This window comes from Pristiophorus japonicus, chromosome 6 (genome assembly GCF_044704955.1).
Source record: "Pristiophorus japonicus isolate sPriJap1 chromosome 6, sPriJap1.hap1, whole genome shotgun sequence".
NCBI lineage: Eukaryota > Metazoa > Chordata > Chondrichthyes > Pristiophoridae > Pristiophorus > Pristiophorus japonicus.
In genome coordinates, this window is record NC_091982.1 from 233,241,725 (window position 1) to 233,254,082 (window position 12,358).

A 12,358-nucleotide genomic window follows, 5' to 3' on the forward strand; every position below is an offset into this window, starting at 1 on the left:
AGTGAAAACGTTTCTCCTCATCTCCCCAAGGCTTCTTCGGCAGCACCTCCTAAACCCGCGACCTCTACCGCCTAGACGGACAAGGGCAGCAGGCACATGAGAACACCACCACCTCCACGTTCCCCTCCCAGTCACACACCATCCTGACTTGGAAATATATCGGCCTTCCTTCATCGTCACTGGGTCAAAATCCTGGAACTCCCTCCCTAACAGCACTGTGGGAGTACCGTCACCGCACGGACTGCAGCGGTTCAAGAAGGCAGCTCACCACCAGCTTCTCAAGGGCAATTAGGGATGGACAATAAATGCTGGCCTTGACAGCGATGCCCACATCCCAAGAATGAATATTTTAAAAAAGATCTTTTGCCAATGATTTTAAATCCGAGACCTTTGATTATTGACCCACTCACCAGAGGGAGTAGTTTTTCTCTCTCTACTCTGTCATCATTTTGAAAACCTCTATTAGGTCTCCTCTTAACCTTCTCTGTTCCAAGGAGAACGTTCCTAACTTTTCCAACCTCTTCTCATAACTGCAGTCTCTCATCCCTGGTATCATCCTGGTAAACCTCCTCTGTACCCTCGCTAAGGCCTTTACCTCTTTCCTGAAATACGGCGCCCAGAATTGTCCACAATACTCCAGCTGAGGCCTAACCAGTGATATATAAAGTTCTAGCCCGCTAAGCATTACCCATTCGGAGTTACAATCACTCATTCTGCTTTGAATATATGGCCCATCACTCATCACCCCACAGAAAATGGATGGAGCTCGATAGAAACAATCGCTCCCAGTCTTCTGACGGGACTGGACAGATTAGATGCAGGAAGAATGTTCCCGATGTTGAGGAAGTCCAGAACCAGGGGTCACAATCTAAGGATAAGGGGTATGCCATTTAGGACTGAGATGAGGAGAAATTTCTTCACTCAGAGAGTGGTGAACCTGTGGAATTCTCTACCACAGAAAGTTGTTGAGGCCAGTTCATTAGATGTATCCAAAAGGGAGTTAGATGTGGCCTTTACGGCTAAAGGGATCAAGGGGTATGGAGAGAAAGCAGGAATGGGGTACTGAAGTTGCATGATCAGCCATGATCTTATTGAATGGTGGTGCAGGTCGAAGGGCCGAATGGCCTACTCCTGCACCTATTTTCTATGTTTCTATGTTTCACATGTAGCAGAATGCAAGAAGACCAAAAAGATCCACTGAGCACATAAACCATAAATCCCATCCCTCCCTCTCATCGGGATGTTTGGAGGGCTTTGGATTCAGTAGTACATTATCAAAAAGAATCCAGTCCTGCCTAAGCTCCCAGTCCAACTGCGTGGGAATAATAGAGGCCAGGGGGGACTTGCAAGGGCTGGCATTGCTTCGGGGTCGAGCTCTATGGCTACTGGGCCCCCTACCAGGGACACATGCCTTCAGCAAGACCACAGCACCATTCTCCCCCCACGCTGCCCCCCTCCCCCCCGCCCGCCCTCCCACAATGAAAAATACATCAATAAGACACCTACAGGCTACTTACCCATCTAACAGTGCTCTGGAGTGTTCAACTCCCTCCAGCCCTACAACCTTCGAGGTCTCTGGGTTCTTCTATTTCTGGCCTCTTATGCATCCCCGATTTTAATCGCTCTACCATTGGCGGCTGTGCCATCAGCCACCGAGGCCCTATGCTCTGGAATTTTCTCCCTCAATCTTTCTAGCTTCCTCCCTCCTCCTTTCAGTCACTCCTTGAAACCTTCCTACCTCTCTCACAAAGCATTTGGGCTCAGTAATGTATGCAACCGTGAGTATGCTCACAGGTTTGTAGAGCTGTTGCATTGTGATTGGCTTAGCCAGTCACATGATGCTTACAAGACTCAATAAAACCCCAGTCAGTTGGGTCTAGGTCATCCACGATGAGGTATGCAGTTGTGAGCCTAGTGGATGAACTGGTACAGTGTAGTGTGATTGTTAAACCTTTGTTAATAAACCAACTAGTTCTTAAGCAAAGAATCCATGAAGCAAATACATTACAGTCACCTGTCCTAATATCTCCTTATGTGGTTCGCTGTCAATTTTCGTCTGATTACTCTCCTGTGAAGCACCTTTTCATTACGTTGAAAGCGCTCCATATAAATTCCAGTTGTTGTTGCTATTGCATAGTTACACAATGGGCCAAAGGCGGGTATATGGAGTTAGGTCACAGATCAGCCATGATCTCACTGAATCGTGCAACAGGCTCGAGGGAATAAATGGCCTACACCTGTTCCTATAGTGTGTATCTGAAGCGGGGGAAATAACAAAGTGTTTAGGCTCCTTTTCTTGGACTTGAACTCCTCGGTGATCTCCCCCCACCCTCCACACTATAAGGCAGCTCCCATGCCATGCTACACAGAGCTGGCTACGTTACCTTCACACCTGAATGGTGACAGATTTGGGAAAGGGAGACCTGGGTGTCATGGTACATCAGTCATTGAAAGTTGGCATGCAGGTACAGCAGGCAGTGAAGAAGGCAAATGGCATGTTGGCCTTCATAGCTAGGGGATTTGAGTATAGGAGCAGAGAGGTCTTACTGCAGTTGTACAGAGCCTTGGTGAGGCCACACCTTGAATATTGTGTTCAGTTTTGGTCTCCTAATCTGAGGAAGGACATTCTTGCTATTGAGGGAGTGCAGCGAAGGTTCACCAGACTGATTCCTGGGATGGCAGGACTGACATATGAAGAAAGACTGGATCGACTAGGCTTATATTCACTGGAATTTAGAAGAATGAGAATGGATCTCATAAAAACATATAAAATTCTGACGGGATTGGACAGGTTAGATGCAGGAAGAATGTTCCCGATGTTGGGGAAGTCCAGAACCAGGGGTCACAGTCTAAGGATAAAGGGTAAGCCATTTAGGACCGAGATGAGGAGAAACTTCTTCACCCAGAGTATTGTGAACCTGTGGAATTCTCTACCACAGAAAGTTGTTGAGGCCAGTTCGTTAGATATATTCAAAAAGGAGTTAGATGTGGCCCTTACGGCTAAAGGGATCAAGAGGTATGGAGAGAAAGCAGGAATGGGATACTGAAGTTGCATAATTAGCCATGATCATATTGAATGATGGTGCAGGCTCGAAGGGCCGAATGGCCTACTCCTGCACCTATTTTCTATGTTTCTATGTTTCTATCTCAGCTGCAAGACCACAGCCCCGCTTATAGATGCCAGGTAGGGTTGCCAACCCCCTAGGATTATTCTCCTGTACACTGCTATGAGCAAAACCTAGGAGAAAAATCATAGGGGCATTAAAAAAAGTATTGTCTGCGTTTTCCCCCCCTCCCCATTTTCTTTGAACATTTTGACTATTAGTTATATAAAAAAGTTTGGGAAATGGGAAAAGGCTGTTTTTGATGGAGCAGGGCTGTTGGAGGCGCGAGATCATGTGATGAAACCACCAGGAATATGTCCAACCCGATTTGGCAACCCTGATGGCGGGCAGTCACCACCAGTCCTCAATTGCTCACAACACCACCACTGCTGCCACTCAAGATAGAATTGTATATCGCTGTAAGCCAGCCTATTACGAGGTAGTCTCATCCATATGCCTTGAATGGAGTAATTAAAGTTATAAAGGTGTGACCTTTTCTTTTTACATCTGTCACTCTGAAAACAAAATGCAACCCGTCCATGTGATTAATTGGGTTTTTAATCGGTCTCGGTTCTCACCAACCATGAATGCCACTCCCAACATTTACCTCGCCCTGATGGCAGTAAATCAGGCACCCTGCTGGGAATCGGTGCGGGATCTGTATGCTCGAGGCCATTTCAGTAAAATTAGGGATCACAAGGGCATTTCCCCAAATCTGAGGTGTGGGCAGCCAATCAGATTTCAGCTCTCTGTGACATTCCAAGCCGCATCAGACCAGACAATCTGCTGATTGAGGGATAAATATTGGCCAGGACAACTCCCCTACTCTTCTTCCAAATAGTGGCGTGAAATCTTTTAACGTCCACCGGGGAGGGCCGATGCAGCCGCGGTTTATGGCCGTGTTCGAAAGACGGCGCAGCACTGAAGCGACAGTCTGGACTATGTGCTCAAATATCTGGAGTGGGACTGGAACCCAGAACCTTCCGACTCTGAGGCAAATGTGCTACCAATTGAGCCACCCATGGCCTAATGCGATTCTGGCCATGTTAAGAGCTGACAGACACTGCACAGAGACACCGAACAATTAATGAGGGCTGTGGATTTCAGCAGATAAAGGCTGCCTGAAAATGGAGTGTAATATGAAGCTGGTCTTGTTCCGTGAATAACTTTTATACAGAATTCCCTGTGGAAAAGAGCGGGGGCTGGGAGAAAAGCATACAACACAAGAGCAGTTGGTGAATTCCTGGCATTTCTAGGTGGGAAGAAAATTTTAAAATAATACCCTAAAGCTGAACTTTGCCCGTGAAACAACTGAGCCCAAAGCATCTTGACAAGTTTCCTCAGGAAATACAACTGAGCCATAAAAGGCCTTCCATTGTAATAAGCCCCTGGTACCAACTCCAGGCTCCAGCATCAACTATATGTTCTCACTTAACTTCCCCGACACGCAAACAACATGCGCGCGCACATAAATAATACATATGTGTAGACACACACACACATAAACAATATGTATGTGTAGACAGACACACATAAACAATACCCATGTGTCATCATCATCATAGGCGGTCCCTCAAACAAGGATGACTTGCTTCCACATGAGTTCACAGATGTTTCAATGAATGACCCGATGTTCCAGTCATGAACTTCAATTGAGGGGGTGGAAGATGCCTGTGCGTGGATTTTTTTAACGTGTGGTGACTGTTGCACACCAGCCACCACACGGGCTTGACAGAGCTAGGTCTTTATCCAATGGCAAGGGGATTTGCTCTGCTGCGCACGGACCTATTGCGCACATATATCGCAATGTTGGCTGGCCCGTGCTGCCTCTGGGCCCTCGGCTCTTTTGGGCCGCGTACCTTCATTCGCCTCACCTTCACCCACGATGTTCCAGGGCCCGGCGCTCCAGCTCTATTTATAGCCCCGATCTGGAGTGGTGTTCTTACACAGGTCGGGGCGGCCCTCTCAACTAAGTGACAACTGAAACACAACAATGTGTATGGTATGGTATGTATGGTATGGTATGTATGGTATGGTATGTATGGTATGGTTGGGTGTGGTATGGTTGGGTATGGTATAGTTGGGTATGGTATGGTTGATATGGTATGGGTGGTATGGTATAGTTGGTGTGGTATGGGTGGTATGGTATGGTTGGTATGGTATGGGTGGTATGGTATGGTTGGTATGGTATGGTTGGGTATGGTATGCGTGGTATGATATGTGTGGTATGGTATGTGTGGTATGTGTAGACAGACACACACACACATAAACAATACCCATGTGTAGACACGCACACACATAAACAATGCCCATGTGTATTAATCGGACCACTGGGGAAGTGTAGGTGAGGGAAAGCGTGGGGAACTTTTTTGCCCATTTTTTTCATCTCGCATGCCGGCAGCCTATTGTAGGGAAATTCGGTTGGCCTCCTGAGATACCACTCCGTTGGCACCCGAGGATGAGTGTGCAACGCCACTTTGAGCGCTGCTCCCTCATCTTTAGGCGTCAAAACGGAATTTTGCTGTTTCAGGCAGCACCGACCGCCTGGCGTTAAAATCAGCACTCAGCCAGTGTCACGGCGTCAAACACAGCAGGACCGAATTTCGACCCGTAGATCTTACAGTACAACAGGGTATTGGGTGGCGGGGGCTGGGGGGAGGGGGAAAGAACGAACAGTCAAGTTGCTTGGCATTGGCCTGGCTTAGTTCACTCGTACCTCTGAATCAGAAAGACACGGCTTCAAACCTGGCCTACTCCTGCTGCTATTTCTTATGTTCTTATATAAACCCCGCGTGATCTAGACCAACACTGTACTGTAATACTGAGAGAGTGCAGCCCTGTCGGAGGTAGCCTTCCTTGGAATAAATGTTAAACATGAGCCCTGTCTGTCTGCTCCAGGGGTTCAGATGAAACAGAAAAGAAAGAAATGCAATTAAAAAGCGCCTTTCACGACCACCGGACGTCTCAACGCACTTTAGAGCCAATGATGTACTTTTGGAGTGTAGTCGCTGTTGTAATGTAGGAAACAGCAGCCAATTTGAGCACAAACAAGCTCCCAAAAACAGCAATGTGATAATGACTAGATAAACTGTTTTAGGGTTGATTATTGAGGGATACATTTTGGGCAGGACACCGGGATAACTCCCTTGCTCTTGTTCCAAATACTGCTATGGGATCTTTTACGTTCACCTGAGAGAGCAGACGGGGCCTCGGTTTAACGTCTCGTCCAAAAGATGGCACCTGCGACAGCGCAGCACTCCCTCAGCACTGCACTGGAGTGTCAGCCTAGATTTATGTGCTCATATCCTTCTGACTCAGAGGCAACGGTGTCACCCACTGGGCCACCGCTGACACTGCCAGATCTCAAGGCACTCTTCCAAGAAGAGCAGGGGCTTCTCGTGGTGCCCTGACCAACATTCTGCCCCCAGCCAACACAATCAAAAACAGATTAACCGTTCAATGTTTGTGAACTGTGGGATCTTGCTGTGCAAAGAATGCCTGCCACGTTTGCCTGAAAACCAACAGCCTTGGCCTATCAAACTGATTCCTTGCCTTGTAGTTCTTTCTTGGAGACACAATCAGGTGCTCAATAAATGAAGGCTTTTTTACTCTTTATTTTATTCGAGGTCCTCCTTTGGTTCATAGAATGATACAGCACAGAAGGAGACCATTCGGCCCATCGCGCCTGTGCCAGCTCTCTGAAAGAGTGATCCCATTAATCCCACTGCCCTACCCTTTCCCCACAGCCCTGCAAATGTTTCCTGTTTGAGCGTTTATCCTATTTCCTTTTGATCATCATCATAGGCAGTCCCTCGGAATCGAGGAAGGCTTGCTTCCACTCTTAGAATGAGTCCTTAGGTGGCTGAACAGTCCAATACGAGAGCCACAGTCCCTGTCCCAGGTGGGACAGATAGTCGTTGAGGGAAAGGGGGGGGTGGGACTGGTTTGCCGCACGCTCTTTCTGCTGCCTGCGCTTGATTTCTGCACACTCTCGCCGATGAGACTCGAGGTACTCAGCACCCTCCCGGATGCACTTCCTCCACTTAGGGCAGTCTATGGCCAGGGGCTCCCAGGTGTCGGTGCGGATGTTGCACATTTTCAGGGAGGCTTTGAGGGTGTCCCTGTAACGCTTCCTCTGTCCACCTTTGGCTCGTTTGCCGTGAAGGAGTTCCGAGTACAGCGCTTGCTTTGGGAGTCTTGTGTCTGGCATGCAAATGATGTGGCTTGCCCAATGGAGCTGATCAAGTGTGGTCAGTGCTTCAATGCTGGGGATGTTGGCCTGGTCGAGGACGCTAATGTTGGTGCGTCTATCCTCCCATGGGATTTGCAGGATCTTGCGGAGACATCATTGGTGGTATACCTCCAGTGACTTGAGGTGTCTACTGTACATGGTCCGTGTCTCTGAGCCATACAGGAGGGCGGGTATTACTACAGCCCTGTAGACCATGAGCTTGGTGGCAGGTTTGAGAGCCAGGTCTTCAAACATACTTTTCCTCAGGTGGCCGACGTCCTTTTGAAAGTCACTATTGAATCTGCTTCCACAGCCCTTTCAGGCAGTGCACTCCAGATCACAACAACTGGCGGCATTAAAAGAAATATCCCTGATAAACTTTAAAAAGGCCTTTAAAAGCTTCTCCCTGTGCGTCTGTGGGGAACCGTCAGCATTAAAAACAAAGAAAATGATAAACAAGCAGACTAACTAACACATTTTCCATTTCATCACAGGAGGCCCAGAACTGAACTCACATTTGGAAATAATTTACTGCGCGAAGACTTTATGCTTTGAGCACTCGTTGCACAGACGGGCAGGGTGTTTGGCAATGCAAGGATTTGAACCCGAGGGGAAGGTGTGTCTGCTCAAGTTAGAAACCTTTGCTGTATATTCACTCTGGCTTTCCACCTCTATTGGCAGGCAAACACGGCCCGAGCACTTACTGGAATACATGGCCTACAGGCTGGACCGAGACCAAGACAATCTCTTTGCTTCCACTCCAACAGAGAAAGAACAAACTTGCATTTATATAGCGCCTTTCATGATCTCAGGACATCCCAAAGCGCTTCCCAGCCAATGAAGTATTTTTTGGAGTGTAGTCACTGTCATAATGTAGAAAGCACGGCAGCCAATTTGTGCACCGCAAGCTCCCACGGACAGCAATGAGATAATGACCAGATAATCTGTTTTTACTGATGTAGGTTGTGAGATAAATATTGGCCAGGACACCGAAGATAACACCCCTGCTCTTCAAAATGGGATCTTTTAATATCCACTTGGGAGAGCAGACAGGGCCTCAGTTTAACATCTCATCTGAAAGACGGCACCTCCAACAGTGCAGCACTCCTTCAGCACTGCACTAGAGTGGCAGCCTAGATTTATGTGCTCAAGTTCCTGGAGTGGGACTTGAACACGCGACCTTGTGACTCAGAGCCGAGGGTGTTGCTATTGAGCCACTGCTAGTACAAATCTTTGATAGAAACATAGAAACAAAGAAAATAGGTGCAGGAGTAGGCCATTCAGCCCTTCGAACCTGCACCACCATTCAATAAGATCATGGCTGATCACTCCCTCAGTACCCCTTTCCTGCTTTCTCTCCATACCCCTTGATCCCCTTAGCCGTAAGGGCCATATCTAACTCCCTCTTGAATATATCCAATGAACTGGCATCAACAACTCTCTGCGGCAGGGAATTCCACAGAATAACAACTCTCTGAGTGAAGAAGTTTCTCCTCATTTCAGTCTACCCGCATCTAACCTGTCCCGTCCCATCAGAATCTTATATGTTTCGATGAGATCCCCTCTCATCCTTCTAAATTCCAATGTATTAAGGCACAGTTGATCCAGTCTCTCCTTATATGTCAGTCCTGCCATCCCATTACCTGGAGTGATGCCAAGTCCATGCTAACCCCACTGAAGTTGGGTCAGGAAAAGACATTTCCAGCTGTAAGCACATCACGGGATGAATTTTGTGAGGCTCCGTTTCCGAGTTTGGATCGAGCATAGATTGGACGATGAGCCAGGTGGCCAGTGTCCTCATTGGGCGCTCCCAATTTTCAACTGATTAGTGCGCTAAAGTCCATGCCCAGTTCTAGCAAAATAGTGTTCTCACCAAGCGAGCCTCCACGACATGAGCGGACAATTGCAAAATATAGCCGAGTCACACAAGAATGTGACAATGAGAAAAGCAAGGACAGTGTGCTTTAGGCATTCTAACCCTACAGCGCTATGTTTATAATATTTCCATTCAACATCAGGATGTGTAAAGTCGCTGGCAAGGCCAACATTTATTGCCCAATCCTTAGTTGCCCTTGAGAAGTTGGTGGTGGGCCGCCTTCGTCAACGGAGTGGCTTACTAGCGCAAGTATGAGTCGACCATATTGGTTCGGGACTGAAGTTCCATATGGGCCAGACCACATAAGGACGGCCTGTTTCCTTCCACTCTAAAAATGAGCCTTTAGGTGGCTGAGCAGTCCAATACGGGAATTACAGTCTCTGTTACAGGTAGGACAGATAGTTGTTGAGGAAGGGGTGGGTGGGACTGGTTTGCCGCACGCTCTTTCCCCTGCCTGTGCTTGATTTCTGCATGGTCTTGCCGATTTTTACGACAATCTGACAGCTTCATGATGCCTTTTACTGGTATATTTCCAGAATTTCTTATAAACTGAATTCAATTTCTTAAACTGTCTTGGTGGGAGTTGAACTCACGTTCTCCTGGATTAATATTCCAGGCCTCTGTGATGACTGGTCCAGTAACATAACCACCCTGTACAGAAGGATAATAATGAAGAAACACCTTTTTAATAATCCACCTGAACCATTCTCATTGGCTTTAATGGCCAATGCTGGTCTATAGCAATTGCTAAGATTGGTGCCAGAGTGCCCGAGTCAGACTTGCTCTCCTTTCTTTCCATCACCACTGAAGCTTTACTTATTACCATGTTCTTCCCTTCCCCATTTCCTCTCCTATTATTTGCCGCTGAGCACCTAGAGTCTCATCGGCGAGACCATGCAGAAATCAAGCACAGGCAGGGGAAAGAGCGTGCGGCAAACCAGTCCCACCCACCCCTTCCTCAACAACTATCTGTCCTACCTGTGACAGAGACTGTAATTCCCGTATTGGACTGCTCAGCCACCTAAAGACTCATTTTTAGAGTGGAAGCAAGTCTTCCTTGATTCTGAGGGATTGCCTATGATGATGACTTGGCACAGATTGAGCACTCAGCCTAAGTAAACCATAGGCATCAATCCAGAGTTGATTTTGCGAGTTCATACAGCCAGCAAGAAGCTTTGTCCACTAGCTGTGCATCTCAGGACATTGCGGGCACACTGCCCACCATTTTCTATCCATTAAACCTAATGGACAGTGAACTTTCCACATCCTAATATCCCATGGTGTTACACATCCATTAGGCATCCAACACCACACACTCCACTTCATTTTCCTTCCCTTGCTCCTTTTTCCCTGCAGGAGATGACCAATGCTGGGCTATGTTGATAAGGGTACTGGTGGTCCTCCTTGATGAAATGGCCATCCTTCATGTGAGAGCCTGGACAGTGAGCATCAGTGGGCAATTTATCCACGGTGAAGAATCACAACCACATGTAGTCACTTACCAGCAGAAGTCCCCTGCTGTTCATCAGGGCTCCTCTATTCCCACCCCGGCTGAGATTAACTAACTCGGTATTGGCCAGAGGTCGAACCTGGGATTATCTTGGTCTACATGGCTCAGTACCACACCAGACAGTGCCTTATCCACAGGAAACTGGTAAACAAATGCAATCGAACAACAGCTTTGCTTGTTTGATTGTTCAGGTTGCCAACTCTTGTTGGACGTATTCCTGAAGGTTTCTTAACGTGACCTCGAGCCACTCCGCCCCCGAGCTCCTGCGACTGTTCGCCCAATATGTCCATCCTCACGGCACACCGCCGTTCTCATGCCAACTGGGAAACAAACAGGCTCTTCGTTACCCGATTGGATGATTCTTGACTCTCAGTCAAACAACATTTTTTCCCCATCTCTAATATTTTTTATTATTAATAAGTGAAAGTGTTTGAAGAAAATAAAAAAACACTTGTTTTAACGCCCTGATGATTTTCCTCCTGGGTTTTGCACGCAGCAGTGTCCAGAAGATTAATCTTTAGTTGCTGGAGACTCCAGGGTAATCCTGGAGGGTTGGCAACCCTATTGTTTGCCTTACTAATGACTAAATCCAGCAAAGCTCTTCTCTCTCATCTCAGTGACTTAACGTCTGGAAACCTTATTGGCACACAGCAGGGTTCTCAAGTTTCGCCGCTGGTACAGAAATACCTTATTAAATCACAGAGAAGAAGGAAACACCCATGGCATTGTTATCTGGTAAAGGGTCAGGTTGGTAAACGGAGGAACACTCAACAACACGATCATTATCAAGCAAATACATTTGGCACCCAATTTTTTTCCATTCAGGAAAAAAAATTAAAACATGAAAAATCAAAGCTCAAGAAAGCAATAGCGCCGGACAAATGAAGGGGCGTGCAAAGCACTGCCAAGTTTTAGATGGCCAACACAGGGAGGTTACAGAGTTCGAATGAAGGTCCTGCTTGACTGTGTTCAGGTTTGAGTGCAATTTGGACTCTCCTCAGTGAGTCAACAATTCTTTGATCCAACACAACTGTAAAACCACCAGGTACATTAAGTAGGTAGAATTCAAAGGGCTTTTTATCAAAAAATGAAGAAAGACGTAACAGTATAAAACCAACAAAAGGCAGCAGTCGCAAACTATGGCGCAATTTTCTCCAGTGATTTCCTCCTGAGAGAGAGAGAGAGAAACCGGGGACCAAGAATGGGACCGGACCGGGAGAATGGGGATCGAGAATGGGACCGGACCGACAGACTGGGGACCGAGAATGGGACTGGACCAGCAAGCCCTTTGGTGGGGTTGGAGGTAAGTTGCTGCTATGTGTTTTTCAATTCTTTTAATGTGTTGGGAGCTGGCTGAATGTTTCAACTCGCTTTGTGTCCCTGGTTACCATGGCAGCCTGATCTTTTTGGCGCAGATCAAGGCTCCACCCCCAAAACTAAAGTTCGGGTTAGGCCAGGCCAAAATGAAGAAATCCAACGGGGAAAGTTAGAACACTTTTTTTTGGCGTACTTAGGCCCCCCCCAAAAAATCGGGTGTAACTCTTCAAGCATGCCAAAAAAAAGCTTTGGGGAAAATTGAGCCCAATGTAACTACAACCAGAAGGTAGGGTCATCACACCAGTATCAGTAGATCAAGA

General features: G+C 47.2%; 1 protein-coding gene across 1 annotated transcript in view; it reads right to left on the minus strand.

Moving 5' to 3' along the window:
* The window catches only part of wwtr1 (WW domain containing transcription regulator 1), a 185,600-nt gene that overhangs the window by 48,221 nt on the left and 125,021 nt on the right, over positions 1-12,358 (minus strand). The gene's annotated exons all lie outside the window — the stretch shown is intronic.